Source organism: Hermetia illucens, chromosome 5, assembly GCF_905115235.1.
Source record: "Hermetia illucens chromosome 5, iHerIll2.2.curated.20191125, whole genome shotgun sequence".
Classification (NCBI taxonomy): Eukaryota; Metazoa; Arthropoda; class Insecta; order Diptera; family Stratiomyidae; genus Hermetia; species Hermetia illucens.
Window position 1 is genome coordinate 32446947 of NC_051853.1, and position 19744 is coordinate 32466690.

Genomic DNA, 19744 nt, shown 5'->3' on the forward strand with positions numbered 1-19744 from the left:
TGGGTTGATCTCAACCACAATTATATATTGTATTATATTATATTTCCTTTGCATTTTTTTATTTTTCTTGGGAATCTAGAGTAGCCTGATCGAGCGAGGGAGCCGCTTCGGTCACGCTGCTCCCAGGGCAGAGGTGAGGCAACATCTGAAGAGTTGCCTCTGCCCTGGTAAGAAACCGTAGCCGTTTTCCTCCCTACCTTAATTTTGGAAACTTGTGTGTTAAACCTAAAAGGAGTCCGTGGACAATCAAGAGTGTGAGCAAATTGCTCTCCATTTGGTCCGGTCCGGCATCAAGTCCATGCGGACTTAGGATCCCTAAAAAAAAGAAAACTGTTTAGCTCCGGCCTAGCTTTTGGTCTGAACTGTAGGCGGATTTACGTAGAATATAATTCGCGCCCTTGTCGTGTTTTGCGAATTATGAAAGGGCACGCATAACATCTGCGAGCCGCTTCGATCACGCTGCTCCCAGGACAGAGGTAGCGTCTGAAGAGTTACCTCTGCCCTGGTAAGAAACCGTAGCCGTCTCTGTGTGACCTCTCCTGGACGGCATTCAATTGCTTATAACAAGTACACCTCTCTGGGCTTAGCCCCAGAATGTTTATCTTAAATTGTCAGAATTCTTGATCAAGTTGAAGTATGCGAGCATTGTAGGGATCCTTAATATCCAACCATAAGCCGTTTTCCATAGCCAAAGGTCGTAGTAGAGAGGCCAGTCCCTACTTGAGTTGTTGTTAACGTTTCAGTAGCAATAGAATTTCGAAAATTATTTGTAGGTCACAAATGTCCAGTTTAGGACAAGCAGGGAATACTTTGAGTATATTCTTAATCCCCAACTTCACAACGTAGTCTTCAAAGCAGAGCGCAAAAAATACTCTCCAAAAGTTTCGCTATACAATAAATTCTCCCCGAATTTCCGTGGGTACTTACCGCTTTGGCGTCTTCTCGCGGTAAAATGTCCCTCAATCTGTAAAACAAGAAGAGAATAGAATTAGAAATTGAAGTAATGGAGGAAAACGCTATCAAGAATAAATATATTCAATATAATATAAGTAGGATATCTAGGACATTTACGTAATTAGGTTTTTGGAGGCTTTATATAACGATAACCAGTCCGGATATTGAAGGCTTGGCATTCAAGTAAAAATATAAATATCAAAACATGCACTACAATGGCCGACAACTTGTAAGAACTCTCACTTAATAAAAAATTATTAGTAGTATTAGTAGACCGCCTTGGCCCAAGCGAGCACCGATCCTTCCGTGAGTTCCCGGATCAGCTAATCGTAGGTCAGGCCTCAGGGAACTGGGGTAGGGGCTTTGTCTTCGAGGGTATACCCGTTCCTGACTATTGCGGACCGCTCCCTTGCACATGATGCGCTGGTAAACAACTTAAATGGAGAATAAGAACGAACGAAATGAGAAGATAATGGAAGTGAAAATGCGCCGTTCGCCCCAGCGCCCAGCGAACGACGCAATAAGTGCTGAAATACCCGACGGCTTCGAATATAAGCCGATGGGGAGGACGGTCGACTACTCTGGCGGAAGCTGAAGAGGAAAGACTTATTAAGAAATGCGCGCCAGTTGTGAAGCACATGCGATCTGCGACGTTCCTCCAGAAAAACGTCGGCAAGGGGTGAAAAACGGGCTAATGGAACTGGAGGAGCTTCTGGACAGGATTTCATACTATAGGGAGACATGGAAAGTAAGACAAAATCTGGAGGAAGCAGAAACAACCGCGCTTCCCGACGAGAACACTGCGAGTACCAAATAGATCGCTGACAGCCCATTGCAGAGCGAACTTGGTAAAAAAGGAAAGGAGGAAGGGACATCTGAAGGAGACTTCACTCAGGTACTCTCCAGGGTTCGAAAGAAGAAGGCGAACAGAAACGAAAGACAATAACACGTCGCGCCATCAGAAAAACCTCTGCCTAAAATTAAGGCCGACACGAAGGACGGAGCATAAAAAAAAGGTGGGGAGACGAAGGAGGACTAGACTGCTAGCTTTGCTTATTAACCCGACGGAAGGCAAGACTTTTTCCTTCAGCGAAATCCGTTACAAGATTGAACTCGAATATAACGGAGCAGAAGTGTCTTCCATTCATAAAACGAAGGGTGGTGGAGTCTTAGTCGAACTAGGCCCGAAGACTATAAATAAAGTTACGTTGTGTGAAGCAGTTAAGGGGATTCTCTGAGAAAAAGCTTTGGTTTCCAATCGGGAACCCACGTGTTCTTTGGAAATCCGAGACCTTGACTGTTTCACAGAAAAGAACGAGGTAGAAGAGGCCATCAAACGCGAATGTCCGGAGGTAACCAATGTCCGGATTGGTATCATCTCTGCGAACTCCCGAGGCCAAAAACTCGCTGTGGTGGAAGTTGCCGCGAGGAAGCTTCTAACCAGCGGGAAAATAAGAATTGATTGGGTAGTGTGTAGAATACGAATCCGGGCTGCCCCAACCAAATGTTACAAATGTTTGGATTACGGTCACACATCTGCAAACTGTCGGTCGGGGACCTGACAGAAGAGCAACGTGCCGTAAATGCGGTTAGGCAGGCCATAAAGCGAACACCTGCAATGAAAAGGAAAGCTCCGTCCGTGCACACTGCGGGCTCGGGGCTGTGTCCAGTTTTCAGAGCAGAATTGGAAAGAGCTAGGACACAGTCAACATGATTTCCATCATATAAATCAATATGCACCGGAGTGCAACCGCTTGCGAGTTGTTAGCGCAGTTCGCTGTGGAGACCAAAGTTGATTTAGTACTCACCAGTGAGCAGTACCAAAACGAGGACCCAGTTTCATGGCACCCTGACATATCAGGTACCGCTACCATCTGGGTTCGGGATGGCACCCTCCTTAGGGTTCTTGCCCAGGGCCGAGGGGACGGCTTTGTCTGGATTCGGTGTTCAGGGATAACGTTTTTTACTGTCTATCTTACGCCGAATGAGACGATGTCGGACTTTCGTCGGAGGCTTGATGCTTTGGAGGACGCTATCTTAGGCACGGATTGGCGAATCCTGGTCGGGGGTGACTTCACTGCTAGGGCTCTTGAATGGGGGGGGGGGGACTACAGAGGGAAACGAATTCAGGAAATGGCGGCGAGAACAGGACTGGTAGTTCTAAACACCGGATCCACCCCAACGTTTCGGCGCCCGAGCTGCGAAAGAAACATTCCATGTGGTGGACACAAACTCTCGGTGCGCGCCACCTCGGCGATCTTTCTGTGCATGGAGCGTTGCGAAAGTGAACACCGGGAAGTTAGTCGAAACTCTGGGAAGAGGTGGGGTCACGCTGGAGGGTACTCCTGAGGGCGGTGGCGCCGTAGCTGACACTGTCGTAAATTCAGTTATGAACCTGATAACGACGATCTGCGGAGCCTCCATGCCCAGGAGGGCATCGAGGCGCGGCAAACCTTCCATGTATTGGTATTCCAACATCGGCCAGACCTACTGCTCGGCGCATTCAACGCCTGCCTGAAAGAGGGTACTTTCCCTGCTCGTTGGAAGGTGGCGAGACTTGCGCTGATCCATAAAGAGAAAGGCGACCCCGAATTGTCGTCTTCATACCGCCCACTATGTATGCTTGACACTGCTGGGAAAGTGCTCGAAAAGCTCATCAGAAGTAGACTCGAAGGGATAAGTAGATACGCGCGGTAGTTTGATTGTAGAGCAGGGAGATTCACAGTTGATGCTGTCCTGCAAGTCGTGGACGCCGTTCGACGAGCGGAGGCACATAGCGCCGAACTCGACGGGTGGTGCTCCTCGTGCCACTTGACGTCGCCTTTAATTCCGTAAGATGGAAATACATTCTAGGCACACTAGGCAATACTTTCAACGTGCTGAACTATCTCTTACGGATATTGCGGGGCTATCCGAGGAGCTCCCTGCTCTATGAAACACTAGAGGATCAAAGGAGGATGGAGGTCACGTCGGGGGTAGGACAGGGATCCATCCTAGGGCCGGACCTCTGGAACGCTACCTATGATAGTCTACTTAAACTCGACATGCTAGAAGAGTCGCGCCTGGTGGGCTATGCAGATGATGTCGCGGCGCTTGTTGTTGGACCCACTACGAACAGGCGCAAAGCAGACTCGGCATATTGAAGTGACGGGTAAGCGGATGGATGACTACTCATGGTTTCAACCTTGCACTGGAAAAAACCGAAGTAAACATCTTGTGTCCCATATCGTTCGGCGAGTGGATAATCGAGTCAAAATCAGCGGTAAAGTACCTCGGGTTGACTCTTGACTCAAAGATGAGCTTTTTTGAGCAAATCAAAGCAGCAGCGAACAAGGCTGCAGCTGGACGTTAAGCAGGCTAATGGCAAACATGGGGGATCCTACGTCTAGCAGGCAATGTCTCCTGATGAGTTCAACGCAGTCTGTCCTGTCTACGGCGCAGAGATATGGGCGGACGCTCATAACAAGGAGGTATATCGTAAACGTCTCGCACAAGTACAGAGATGGGGAGCTTTGCGGGTAGCGTCTGCATACCGCACTGTCTCTGATCCGGCCATGATGGTGATCGCGGGAGTAATCCCCGTTGCCCTTCTTGCTAAGGAGCGTCAAGCCATATACAAACGCAAGAGAGATGAGCCAAGGAAGGTGGTTACTCGCGAAGAATGGCAACGCATTCTAGACGAGTGGCAGCTCTCGTGGCAAAATGAAACCAGAGGCAGATGGACTACGCGGCTCATCGGCAACTTAGGTGCGTGGCTGAATCGGAAGCATGGTGAGACTGACTATTTCCTTACCCAATTTTTAAGCGGGTATGGAAGTTTTCAGTATTAACTGCACAAGATTGGAAAGGTGCGATCTCCGGATTGTGTGTTTTGCAATGGAGTTGTGAACGACGCTCACCACACTTTTTTTCTTGGGGAAAGGTGGGATGGGGTTCGTCAGCAGCTCTATTTAAACACAGGGGATCTCTCTCCAGACAACATTGCCGAAGAGATGCTGAGGAGTGCTGACAGGTGGAGCCGTGTTGCCCATTGCGTTCGGGCCCTTCTCGTTGCTAAGAAGATAGAGCTCGACCGGTGGAGGAGCCGGATGGCAGGGGGTTCCTTGAATTGCTTGTTCTCTTCCTCCTCTCCCCTTCTGTTGGTGAAAGGAATTTCCTGATTTGAAGGCTCCGCAAGGCGGGAGAGTTCGGGGACTAGCCCGAAGTAACGTGACAAGTGTTTAATTGGTAGTCCGACGACGTACCGAACCGGGAGTCCAACATTGTGTGCGTAAATGCATTCACCTACCCTACCCTTCAAAAAAAAAATAAAAAAACAACCTTCTTGTGTTAAAGGAAATTCCAAAAATGCTACGCTACAGGAAAAGATGAGATAAGAATAATTAGATGCACTTTCCAGGTTATATCGGCGACGAGGATTCTCTGTTGGCCGTAACAGATGCACATTTCTACTTTTCAACTAGGAGTTAACATTACTTGCCCATTTGGCACCAGATCGCTTATCAGCACTTTCAAATTATTAGTCGATCAATCACTGACCGATAATTAAGAACGGTGGCTAGAACTGTCTGGTTCTTCCGGCTTCCACTTATCAATTTTCCTGTTTACTTCATCCAAGTGCAGTCATCCGGACGCCACATTGCATTCATTTGCAACATTGTCGCCGCATCAGACGACAACTTGCATAGTGAAGTGCATCCAGGAGGAGGCTTGGTGCGTGGTCAGTCATGCATGGCAAATTCCCAGCAGGCTTCCTCGACCTGAAATGCCACCGAGTGAGAAGCCAATTCACAAAATAAATTTATCTCAGGCAAACAGTATTTTGAGTTGTGTCCAAGCCAAGCATTTCAATAGTTCCTGCCAGCACCCGACCATTTCCAATATCCACCAAACATACTGCACTGCTCCCATAACATTGGGGCTCTCGGGCAAACGCTGCGACTAATGAATGCATGTGGTCCAGCCAGTTTGGTTGCGCACTGGGAATCGGAGATAGTCGACCTCGAGAAAAAAGAAAGTTATGGTAACCTGCTGCTGCGAGCCACCTTCTCGGTCGGTTGGCTGGCCATCCGGCGAAATGGTAATAATAACATCGAGTGACAGTGCGATGATGGCCACAAAAAGTGCACACAGATTCGAGAAAAAAATCCTCAGATATGTGAATGGACCGAGCGGACGCAGAGTCGCATAGTGTCCGGAGGAATGAAAAAATCATTGGTTTTGCGCAGCTCCAAGAACCTGTTTCTCGATTGGGATCATTTCGGTGATTTTCCTCAATATGTTTCTCCTCATTAGATCTGTGGAGAGATTTGGGCTTTCGAATAACAACAGTAACGGCGAGACTTGGAGCAAGATGTCAAGAAATGAAAGTGCTTCGCGTACCAATGACCGATTTGTTTCCTCTCCTTTCTTTAATTATTCAGAATGGCCTCTTGATAAATGCTTTGGGCAAGGTTACGATGTCAACCACATACTCCAACAGGTTAATTGAGATTGATTTATTTCTAAGTTTCTGATTGTGTGATGCTCGCGAATCTACTTCGCCTTTCATTCCCAAGAGTGGATATCAGTTTTGATCACTCTGCGGTTGGTACAAAAAACCAAACTTTATTCGAGAATCGATTGCTGGTAACTGAGGTAAACTCGCCTCCGGAGTGACTATCACTAATCGTTCTGCATGACTTCTGCAGCTATTTACTTTCCTAGATCTTTTTTGCGACTACACAAATCAGGCGAAAACTGATTTCTCTCTTTAGTTTGCGCATCAGACAAAATATCTGACCAAGCGAAAACGCACTCAATGGCCCCATTACTATCTACAGCATCCACATCTTACCAGCATCGTTTATTCGTGGCTGCAAATGATCTTCTCCTAAATAAATTATTATCCTAATGTAGGGAATTAAGTTGTTTTGAGCGGAATATTCGCGAAGCTGGAGCCTGAAAGGATTTAGTTGAGATGCAAACTACGCCATTTAGATGCAAAGGGATCACGTTTCGATACATAAGACACTTTGCGCTAATGTAAACGCTTCCCCCAAAAGCCTGTCCAATAATCCCACCGAGGCACTATTCATCGGGAACATGCCTAGCTGAGATACTTCCCTTGTCCTACGGAGATGTAGCGTGGTTGCACTACGTACGAGAGCCCCTTATTTATGATATCATCTCGAGAATAACATTTCCAATAATGATTACCATGTTCTGCTTTCAAAACGTATCGAACGCTGGGTTTTCGCGAAGCGCTCGCTGGAACGGGCTGGGACCAATAACTCGCGAACAAGAACGTTCTTTAAATTGAGAATGGAATCAATGGATGCAATGGATGGTTGCAGACACATTCAGATGGTGGCGTTTATTCGGTTGTAATCGTGATGGCGTTAAGTCAAGGAGGATCGTTTATTCCTTCGGACCTAAGTACTGTATTTAGTACACTTGTGAATCACGTTTTCCACTTTATGAGTACGATCAGGTGTGTTTCGCTTGTAAGGAACTGTTACTGGCCCTAGGCTGCAATGAAAAGTTTAATGGGATTCATTTTGTTGACTGGGAATTGCACAGAGTTGCGGATTGGATAGGTAAGTTTTCTGGATCTAAATGATAGTCTCAGGTATCAACTCTTCATTCTCTATAGTCTTGTTAATTATGGTACGGGATGCTTTCTGGTCTCAATAGTTTTAGGACCGTCTCAACAAAGTAGTGGTTGCAATGGTTTCTCATTAATGGAACTATACAAAGATCGCCCAATTCTTTCTTCGGTCGGTTGGTCTCCATGATTTCTAAAAAAGATGTCTTAATAGTTAGACGAGTCCTTAATTGTGGATAATATTTTATACCTGCGAAGACCATTTTTCGGGACACAATCGTATTACCAAAAGTAAGCAAAAAAAATACAAAGGAATTATTGTAACCACTTGGAAGAGAGAGAGATCAGCCTGGCGGATTTTCCAACACAACTGGAAGACCTATAAACGTGAGTTTCAAAAATTGTTAGGAAGGCGCTACGCTGAGATAGTGCTAAATTCCTAACGAATCTTCGGTTTAGCATAGGTCCTTTAGACCCTCCCCCTCGGATACCACCTTGTCGTGATAGGGGAGCCTGTAGTAAGACATGAAGATGGACGCAATGGATTGTTGCTCTCCAAGTGATAAGAAGTCACAGACTTCGAATCCAATCGTGACTTTGAAATTGAGAGAATCAGGTTGTGGTCGAGGCACGGATTTGGGAAGCCTCACCAAATGCATGTTCCCTCACGGAGAAATCTGTGGAAGACAGGCTTCCCACATCAGAGGAAAACGTGCACCCTGTCTACGGCGGGGTCAGTCGGAAAGGATAGTATAGCATCTCCCTTAAGGGGGGTCATCCCGTGTGAAGGCCGTTTTTTTTGCCTTTTTTTGAAAAATTACTTTGGAGGACTGGATAAAGATAGAAACATGATTTTTCCACCATATGTTTATTGATATCTCTAGTATATCTGATAAATTTTTCAGTTTGATATCTTAGCTAGTTTTTGGAATACGTATCAATTTATGCACCCATCTCCAAAAAAAGGTGTTTTTCTGCTTCCACGCTGGAGGGCACTGTGTTCATCTGATGAAAAAAAAAACTAAACAGCATTTTAATGTGGACAATATTTCACGGTGTGCAAACTAGGGTAATTAGAATATATTAAAAGGTAAATTTTTGGTGGGCTTTTTAACTTAATTTTTTGGATTTTGGTGTTTTTTTACCGCTTTTTTTATGAATAAAAAAACGACCAGTCCGATTGCAATTATCCTAGCTTGCGGACCGTAGAAATATGTATTAAAGAAGTCGCGAAAATTTCAAAGAATTTGGTTGGATAGATTTTGTGCTATGGTGGCAGCCGATTTTCAAGATGCAGTTTCGAGAAAAACGCATTTGAAAATTCAAATGTGATTATCAACAGTAAAATTTTAACTCACCATTAATCTGCTATACCTGGTCTATAGAGAGCATCCTCCGTTTCTTCAAAAAAGTCTTGTAAGCCCGGTTGTTGCTCTGTGGTTTCAATTCTGGCTCTTTTAGCGAGGTCAGTCGATCGTCGTTCGGACCGCCAAATTCGCGCTTCCTTACGGCGGTCGACATAAACCTGACATATGTGACCAACTTGACATCCCATTGTCACTTGGATTTTGAGAATGCCATTGAATTCTTCATTGAAAATAATTACAGCTAGAAAAGTGGCTATTTCTACGACCTTGGCCCCAGAATGAAGATGTTTAGGAGCGAAAGTCCGGACCATCTCGTGACAAATCTTCGTAGATTGCGTGCCTTCTCGTGGTGGAAACTATCCAGTTCCCTTTAACTTCCGCTTTGCGCCATTTGCACCAACTGTCCTCGCCTGCTGGACAATTTTGATGCTGAGGATTTTCGTCTGTAGAACATTTATGGAAGAAAGTTGTCCAAATTTCTTGCTTCATTCCTTCTATCGAATTTGCGTGTCGACGAATAGCTAGCCCAAAAAATGTAGTGAGGTCGTTAATAACCTTATCAGTAAGTTTTCCAGCCCCTTTTCCATCAATGCCTTTGTGATTCTTCTTTGCATTTCTAAGCCGCGTTCCCATTCTTTTCTCTACATGTCCTACCCATTCCTTTTTTATTACCACGTATATTTTATTATTTGCAGAAATACTGGGAAAAAATCTAGCAAAATCCAATATACAATATACAAAACTTGTCGCAATTGGAACATCCATGTTCGTGCTTTCTAAAAGTTTCTTTGCTGATGTTGATGCGAAGTCCTTTTTTTCTCTGATAAGTATCGATTCCCATGAAATACTCGTCTTTTAGTGCGAGCATGACGTTGAACGGTAAAGCAATCTCCCTTCGTACGATCCATTTAAAAAAATCACTGAACACACAAACAACACAATACTTACAACAAAATATAACTGAGTATAGCTTGAACGCCTTTCAGTGCTCACTCTAGACTGGATTATCCTTTTTATTCCAAACAGCAAATAAGTTTAGACAATTTATTGGTTTCCCATCTTTTTATATTTATACCTGTGTTCGAATTTATAAGGCTCAGGTAAAAACCTAACAGGTAAAAAAAAATTCGATGCTCTTTCTCATCGAGCACTCTAGCCGCGGCTGCAAACTCCTTACCTGTTTAAACCTGTAATTTCTGAACGAATCGGAATATCGGAAAACCCCTTTGCCCACAGATTCTCCACTATATATAGATACAATTCATGCAAAAAAAATCGATTTCTCCAACCCCACACACGGGATGGCCCCCTTAAAGAAAGGACCTGAAACTGGAAACCCGCCTGCCGGTGACACTGTTGCCTAATTCTTCCAGAAAACGGGAGAGGAAGGCTTGGCAGAATGATACTTCAGCCACAAAGGAGAGGGAATTACGGGGTAAATTTTTCCCGTCAGAACCTTCTTTTCCGCCTCTACCAGGAAAAACGGAATAAAGGGGAGCTGGTGATGTGGACGCAACTGGTATAATTTCGGTATGTCGAAACAGATCCAGCAGCCGTCCACAACGGAAGGCACTGTGAAAGAAGGCGAAGTTTCTTGGGAATGAGGACATCGGCGTTGCTACACTACCAAGTGTGGCGATATGCAAAGTAAACGGACACAAAAAAAATGGAACTTTCGGTGGAAGGTGAGGTAGTAAGATTCTCACCGGAAGCTGCAAACTTTTCAGTTAACGGCGATTTTTACATTAAACTACACCTATGTCAACAAATATAAAGGTTAGTCAAATTAACAAGCAGCATGTCAAAGCCTCTTCCTATCTACTGGCAGCAAGGCTGGCAAACTTGAAGGAGTGTCCTCATACATTTCTGATACAAGAGGCATGGGTTCGTTTCAATAAAATCTGTGGTATTGAATCATGGGTTCACTTTAACAAAATGTGGTATTGAGGGTAGAGAGGAGGACCTTCTTTGACAAGACATCCTCGAGGCCGAGAGCCTGCGCCCCGATGTCTCCGCCAGATAAATCGCAAAAGGAGATACGTCATGATTGCCTCTGCTTACTTACCCTATGATTCTTTGTATACTGTGGCGACGCAAGAATTAAAGGATCTGGTAGTGTATGTAGAATGAAGCGGTGTTGAGATCTTAATAGGTTGTGATACAAACGATCAACATATTTGTTGAGGCAGTAACAAATGCAATCCTAAAGGAGAGAAGTCGTTTAGCTGATCGGATGGCCACATAGCGTGCGCCCCTACGTTCGTAGGGCCGAGAAGAAGTGAAGTAATTGACCTAATAATTTGCAGTACAAAGCTGATAGTATTGATTAAGGACTGGCGAGTGCTAGATGAATTCGTATTATCAGATCACGTTGCTTAGAATTTTGTCTGATTATTGCAGGTAGACAGTCTGTAATACAAAGACGGAATTCTAAAAAGACAGGAGGAACTGGAAGGAGAAAGGCAGGTTGTGTAGAGTCATTGAAATATGAGCCGGCCAAGTTTTTAAAAAAACTGGATGGAACGTTCACGAAATACAGAGCTGAGAATATACAGACTCTCTTGAAATTACATCACTCAGGGGAACAAGTGTCAGAAGTGGGAGGATGGGAATTGGCGGTTTCAGCAAACCTTTCAACACGAATGTGTTACAAGGGGAATTGGGACATTGCGAGAGCGGTTGTTACCAATGAAAAGGTGTGAGCTTCTATACTATCCTTTGTACACTTCAAAGCACGCAGCACCTATCCAGTAATGCTGACGGAGGTCATAGAGCACATAGAGCTATTTTTAAGAAATATTTTTCGAAGATGTCTCACTCTGGACTACGTACCTGCCTCTTGGCAGAAAGCGAAGGAAGTCTTCATACCAAAGCCTGAGAAAGATGACTGAACCCAAAAAAACATACATATGAGCTTGGCATCATTATTGCTGAAAGGTTAAGAGAGACTGGTCGCGCGTTATATTCGTGAGAAGGCGTTAAGGTTGCACCCACTAAATGAAAATCAGCACATGCTTACCAACGCGCAAAGTCTTGTGAGGCTGCTCTCTAGGGCGAACTGGTTGGTTTTAGGATGTTAATAATAATAATCGTTGGCGCAACAATCCATATTAGATCTGGGGCTTCAAGTGTGTTAGAGCACTTCATTCAAGACCGTAACGGTACACTACAGTACACTGTAGGAGGCAATGTGGTCAGCATTGCGCTCGCCCAAGATTATTACCCTGATTTGACTCAAGTACTCATTCATAGCTGAGTCGACTGGTATCCGACGTCAAATCATGATATAAATTTCACTGCCACCAGCGAGATTTGAACCGCGATCTTCCGTACGACAGCCTTGTGCTCTAACCACTCAGCTGAAAAAGGTGAAAAAGGTACATAAAAGTCTAGAAATAGTTGGTAATGCGGTGAGCCAACAGATGCATGACTATTCTATTACTCTGCCCAGTGCTACTGTGTTCATGAGTTTAATGTCAATGCGAAAGAAAAATAGATAAAAATGAAAAGGATACGAAATTAAAGCCAATCTCTCTGATAACCCTACTCTTAGAAGGCTATCCCTCTAAGAAGAGGTAAGGTTTCGTGGCGAGAACCAACGTATGCATTAGCGCATTGCAATTAAAATAGTAACTTACGTTAAAGATAGTTTTCACTTTATGCCTACACCAACAGCAACCAGAACGCTAAGTTGCGCGAAGAGGAACTTGTTGAGGCTACCATGTTCAGTAAGGAGGAAACACATCATAAGCCCAACGTACAAGGTAAAATTCCCCCGGCTCCTCATCTGATACTCTTAGATGTTAGATGTAGCTTTTTGCTAATTGCTGGCAGTTCTAACTTTTTACCTAAATATCAGTATCTCTGCCATTTTGCAGGAAAGATACTATTCTCCTCACAAGTTCGTCAAAAAAAAGGAATGCCCAATGCAACCTACTTAGCGTCGGTAGGAACCATACCATGTACAGGCCGGTCGAAAAGGCAGATATACAGCAGATTTCTGCCCGATCTTGCCACTTAACTTTCGTTCAACAAGGGGAACCCATATGCAGCTTATGCAACAAATCGCCCCACATGTACGGATCTAAGAGCCCTTCGGCTGAGACCCCATTCACCGCTAATGACTGAGACTAGCTATTACCTAACTAATCCCTTGATTGGGGTGCTTCTCGATCCAAGATTGACATGTATTGCTCAATACACTTCTTTCTTCATTGAAAAGTCGCAGAAGGTAGTGGTAGTTTTTTTTGATAGGGAGGAGGAGTAGCAAGTCGACTTGGCGATGATATTGTGCTGCCACGTCAACCATGCCCCTTCTTCTGATGCCAAGAAGCAGCAGGTTCCATCCGAATATTACGGCATTCGCCACAGACTTCCAAGGTGGTGACCAGCACCAGCATGCAACTTGATGTAATCTAAATGCATCAGTTCGCACTTATCACGTATGCCATACTTTATTCCGAAACCATGCCCTATAGCTTCATTCAGTAGCTATGAAAGGGGGCTCAAGTGCCATGCAAAACCAAAGAGGAATCAACGTATTCCTCTGGAAGATGCCTTCAGGATCCTTTCTGGAAAAAAGAATTCAAACATATGCAATATGCCAGGTCGGGGCTGGTTCGTCAGAGGTAAGGGAAAGTTGCACCGCTTCCTTAAAGAACTGTTGTGCTCCTTTTACTGGTTATAGTGTACCTATTTACCATAGTATCTCAAGCAAGCCAATACTCGTTAGGAATTTTAGTACATTCGCAGCTTCTAAATCTTTCAACTTTGCATCTGATATTAAGTGTTCTCCAAATGCCTCGACCTACTCTGCACAAGTGCCGAACACTGTCCCAGAACGTGTGTAGAGGTTTGATCATACTCCGCACAGAACCTGTAGGCAGTGTCCATAGATATCCCTAGCTTGGCTAGGTGATAGTTTTCCCGGCAGTGACCAGTGAGAATTCCCACTATTCGGAGGTTTTGCTTTGTGAGGTTTAAGCAATCCTTTGTGCGCTTGGAGAGTAATTTTTGGTCTAGCGTAATTCCCAAATATTTGACCTCTGTTTCTCGTTTCACTTCCATGTCATGTAACCTTATGGCTCTCAGGTGATTAAGCTTACGTTTCCTAGTGAATGGTACTATGGTGGTTTTGGCTGGACTGATACACTGTCCTAATCCATAATCCAGATTAAAACAATGTCGTCCGTGTATCCCTGAACCTGTATTCCAGTATTTGTTTGCACGTCCAGGAGTTCGTCCACTACCATACTCCATATAATCGGTGATAGTACCCCACTCTGTGGACAACCCTAAGTAGTATTCATGACATAGAATTTTGCCCATTCAGAAAGCCAGCGTGTTTCGCACTCCCTTGCGGCTCAGGGAAACTTGTATCTCTGTGTGCGATGTGTTATCGAATGCTTCTTCGATATCGAAAAACGCGCAAAGTGCTATTTTTTTCTGTTTTTTGGCATTCCGCCGTGCAGAGGAGTTTCGGTTAACCATCCTGCCCGGTAGGCGCGTTAACACTTATTTATTTATTTATTAAACGGACAATAAACAGAAAAAAATCCAATTACATATTACCCTTAGAAGGCGGAAAAGCAAAGGTCGTAGTTTACACTTAAAACTAAAGTGCGAAGAGGAGTCCAACGGGACCCAGCTGTAGTGCATTATAACTTCGACATAGTGTCGGGATCAGGGAATGGAAATAGACTTCGAGATCCGCGAAGGGTACACCGAAAATGTAAGCGTTACGTGTGTTACGAAGAATGATATCAGCAGAGATGGAGCAGTCCTTTAGGCCAGTAGAGAATTTGCAGAGGATGCAAAGATCGACGAAGATTCTAAGTTGTTGGAGATAAGGGAGACGAAAGGTACGGAGGCAGGCGGGATAGTCAACAACGGAAAAGCGAGCGGGTGAATTTGCGCTGCATCTTCTCTAGGGCGAGACAATCAAAATTACGGAAGGGGGAATCACGGAACAACACTCAAGGATACTTCTCACGAGGGAGTTAAAAAGCATTATGTAGGGTTGGATCGAGAGGAAATCAGTACAGTATGAAACCTGACATTTTGGAAGTATGTTTGGTGATATCGAAGTAGTGGCTGGCAAAACGGAGTTTTTTTTTTTTTTTTGTGCGTACACGGAGGTGGAAAATCTTAGAAAGACACGTCCGCCGCTCGAACGGCGGAACTACAGCGGGCGCGTGTGGGATTCACACCCACTAAAAACCACCCCCGGTCTCTCCAGCCCCAGCCCCGCGGGACCACCATTCAGGTATTACTTCGCGGGGTAGGTTTGCTCTTAAGCACTCATCCTTCTCCTATTTGCAGCTTTCCTCCTTCTTTGTTCCTTCAGCAACTCCTCCTGCATTTGGAGCTGATTGCGGAGCCAACCGCAAGCCACTTCTCCTCGGACTCCAGCATTTCAGTAACCAAGCTCTACGGGGTCCCACTCCTGCCCAACACCTGGTTTAAGCTTCTTCTCTCCATCGCAAATCGTAGGCAGTGAAACATCACATGCTCTAGATCCTCCGGTATGCCATCGCATCTGGGACAGTTCGGAGAATCATCCAACCCAAAGCGGTGCAGATACTGCCTGTAGCAACCACCGTGTCCCGTGAGGAACTGGGTAATGTGGTAGTTGGTCTCCCCATGTTTTTGCTCAAGCCACACCCTATTGTTGGGAATGAGCCTGTGCGTCCACCGACCTTTCGTAGAGTCGTCCCATCTGCGCTGCCAGAGATCAAGCGACTCTGACCTTGCCGCATTTCTACGCTGTGCATGCTCCTCCATACGTCTTGCATTGTACAGGACACTCATTTCTTTGGCCAGAATGTCGACCGGGATCATGCCTGCCACCACCAATACTACCTCATCTGAAGTGGTTCTAAAAGCACTGCAAACCCTCAAAGCCATCCACCGGTAAACCGAGTGCATCTGCTTCCGTCTCTGAGAGTTTGCAAGCGCCTCTGCCCACACAGGCGACGAGTAGAGCAGGATGGAGCGCACCACTCCAGCTAGCACCAACCTCTGGCAATGTTTCGGTCCACCAATGTTTGGCAACATTTTTGCAAGTGCCGTGGTGGCACTGGCTGCCTTTTGGCATGCATGCTCTAAGTGTTCCCTAAAACTCAATTTGGTGTCAATTATTACCAGGTATTTGATAGTCGGCTTTGATATGACCGTATGTCCACCGACCTCCACTTTCACAGTGTTATTTTTCCTGCGGTTCGTTATTAAGACCGCTTCCGTTTTCGCGTCCGCAAAGGTCAGTCCGGCCTTTTCTAGCCAGGACTTTACCGCTCTCACTGTTTTCGTTACGTAAACCTCCACATCTTCTGGGTGTTTTGCTGCAACAACCACAGCTAGGTCATCGGCAAAGCCGACAATCGTAGTCCCCTCTGGGACGGGAAGAGCAAGCACCCCATTATACATGATATTCCACAACAGGGGACCAAGTACCGATCCCTGTGGTACCCCGGCTGTGACAATGTACTCTTTGGGACCCTCATCCGTCCCGTACCAGAGAGTCCTCTCTGAGAGGTAGTTTTCCACCAAATTCGCTAAGTATCCGGGGACACCTATGTCAGCCAACGCCCCTTTAATTCTATTCCAGTTGACCGAGTTGAATGCGTTTTTGACATCCAACGCCACCACGGCGCAGCAGCCGCCAGAAATCAGTGCACCTTTTGCCAGGTCGGAAACCAAACGGGCGTTCCGACAAACCATTGCTGGCTTCGACGATGGGCAGGAGTCTGTTGTAGATGACTCTCTCCATCATCTTCCTCATTGTATCCAACAAGCAGAGAAGACGATACGACGCTGGGTTTCCAGGTAGCTTGCCAGGCTTCAGAAGCAACACCAACTTTTGCCTTTTCCACTGGGCAGGGAATATTCCTTCTTTTAGGCACGCCTCGAAGGTGTTGGCGAAAAGTTCGGGCCTAGTCTTCACTGCCAGTTGCAAAGCTCGATTGGGGATGCCATCCAAACCCGGGGCCTTGTTGTCACTGAACCTACCACATATTTCCCGCAGCTCCTCCACAGTTACAGGCGGTATTATGCCGTCATTTAGCTGGACAAAAATTTGCCTTCCCCTATTTTCGTGGTGAGGGAACAGAGTGGTAACAATCTGTTTCAGGAGGCGCGGACAGGTCACCTGGGGTGATTTCCGTAGCCTTTTCATCACCACTCTGTTAGCCTCGCCCCAAGGGTTTATGTCGGCATGGTCGCACAGCTGTTTGAAGCAGTTCTTTTTGCTGTTCCGAATGGCTTCCTTTAGGCGGCCAAGCAATTGCTTGTGTGCCTCCTGTCGACCGTCGCCACCGGGTTTTCCCATGAGCCTCTGGCAAAGCCTCCTTGCCCGAAAACATGCGGCTCGCAAACTTACGATTTCGTTGTTCCACCAGTAGTTGGGTTGTCTACTGGGGAGCAATCGCCTTCTGGACATAGTAGCATCGCATGCTTCTGTCACCCATCGAGTGATCTGGGTGGCTTTCTCTCCAGCCGTACCATTCAGGGATATGTCGGATTTGAGCACCGCGGAAAACGTGTCCCCTCGAAAGCTTTCACTGTCCAGCCAAGCATACCACCCGGCATTCTGCGAAAACTCTTTTTCGAGCTCGATCCGCACTTGATCTTTATGCAGATTGCCTGGTGATCGCTGTGAGTATAGTCCTCACTGACATGCCAAGCGATTCTACTGGCTAAAGTGGCACTCACGTATGTCAGGTCCACTATAGACCCCAGGCCCCTTCCCCGATAAGGGTACGAAGACCCAACATTCGCCAATACCACGTCCAGCTCCGCGAATGCTTCGAGGAGAACACGTCCCCTGACATTAGTTATCCGGCTGCCCCATTCAAGAGCCCACGCATTGAAATCGCCTCCTATTATGATCGGCCAACGGAGTTTATTGTCGAAGATTACGCCCAGGTCGAGGATAGAGTTCAGATAAGACAGAGAGCAACCACCAAGAGAATAAAGGAAAGGGTGGGAGAGGTTTTAGGCGAGTAACGCATCGAGTGGGAAGCGCACCCATTGGGGAGGAAACAGAGGAAAACAGCTTGAGGTCATCGGCATATAATAAGTCTGGGGATTATGTAGGGGATTACGCTTTAAAACGTTACTTTTAATATAGTTGTCTATGAACTTCTCCACCGTTTTGAGCACGAACGATGTTAAGCAAATTGGTCTAAAAGATTTAGGGTGAAAAGGATCCCTTTTACCCGCTTCCGGAACGAAGATCACTTTTGCCCGCCTCTATGCCCTTGGTATATATCCCAGGACTATGCTGCCTGTTACCACCATCAGAAGACCCTTTAAGTTGGTTTCTAGGCCTCTCTGGGTTAGTGCTGGGAAGATGTGATCTACTCCGAGTGGTTTGCGCCATATGACATATACCTATGACATTTGCTACTATACTCTTATTCCAGAAGGATATATTCGAATATGATCCATTTGGATCGTAAATTTCCATGTTAATGATGCAGCAATCCAGCTCTTCCGATTGAAATCGAAAATGCCGGATTTGGAATTTGCTTATTGAAGAGTCTCATTTTCAGTCTACCAATAGAAACAAAGTATCAGGTCTAACACAATGGACATAACTTTAAGCCAGAATTCCTTTTTCAAATAATCTTTAATCCGCAGAAATAATGCAACGTTGATGACTGTTAAAAAAAGTATTAGCACAAAAACGCACCGCCACTCCGGCAGCCTCTTTTAATCCGAGATCTGGTTCTTTGGTTTATTTTTCCCTGGGGTTTAACTACCAGGCGTTCGGCGGTTCGTATGATATCTTACAGAACCAATCAAGCCTGCATAATGTTCTCATATTTTCGACGTGGCACCTCCATAAAGTATTGAATTTTGTATCCTATCTCATAGGCTCGATCGCACAATAACAGATACAAGTACGGAAATTTTACTGGCCGTTTATTAAGCCAATGGCGCGCAGGCTTTTCACTTGGTAGTTTACGAGTTGATTGTTTTTTGAGCCGCGGTGGCTATTTGTCTCTCGGCTGATTGTGGTCGGTGTGCTTCTGAATCCTGGTTAGAGACGGTATCGAATTTTAAGTTTGTAGGTTTTTAGGGTCCTTCTGGAATTGATTATGAGGAGCAGACGACCGTTTTCCCGACTGCGAGCCGTAATTTGATCTTTGTTCTTATGGGATTTTTCCAGTACGAAAAAGATCACGTTTAGCTCCTTCTGTATTACACATTTTATGACCAAAGGAATATTTTTTCAAGATTTATTCAAGAAGCTTAATATTTTTCAATATCTGACAATCTCTGAAATTGTTGGAAAAAAGGATTTATCCACTACATTTTTCATCGGGAAATAACCGGCATGCAAAGCGCCTACTTCTGCGATTATCTCAAGTTCAATAGTCGCCCAAGTCTGTCCGTCAGGTTTGACCCGCGCTGGCTCACATTCAGATTGAATTATGAATGAAATCATATCCACTTAAGGTCTTAACTGAAATTAATATGCTAAGTCAGTAAGGAATTTATCTCACAACACGATGACTACATTCACGGGTCGCATGGACAAGCAGCGATACCCACTCAGAAAAGCTCTCTGGGGACGTTGCTGTTGTTGTACCTGTGTCTTACCTGTGTCAGCCGGTGCGCTCGCATATTTAGCACTTGTTGTCATCCCAACAAAAGTTGGTCATTACTTTTTGGCGCGACAAGATAATCGTAGATACGTTTCTTTTATTCGATCTGAGCCCCCCGAAAGAACACGCAGACCCCATCTGAGTGAACAACGAGCCACTAATTCATCTCTATATGGTCTAATGACGCCGACAACGGTTGACAGGAAGGCTTTATGCGGGCGGCACCA

The 19744-nt window shown here is 45.5% G+C and overlaps 1 protein-coding gene across 2 annotated transcripts in view; it reads right to left on the minus strand.

Annotated features, from left to right (window-relative positions):
* The window catches only part of LOC119657969 (centriolin), a 154973-nt gene that overhangs the window by 76486 nt on the left and 58743 nt on the right, over positions 1-19744 (minus strand). For both annotated transcript variants that reach the window (XM_038065179.1, XM_038065180.1), the window contains exon 3: positions 928-964. The gene's annotated coding sequence lies outside the window, so the exon portion shown is untranslated. The remainder of the gene's footprint in view (positions 1-927; positions 965-19744) is intronic.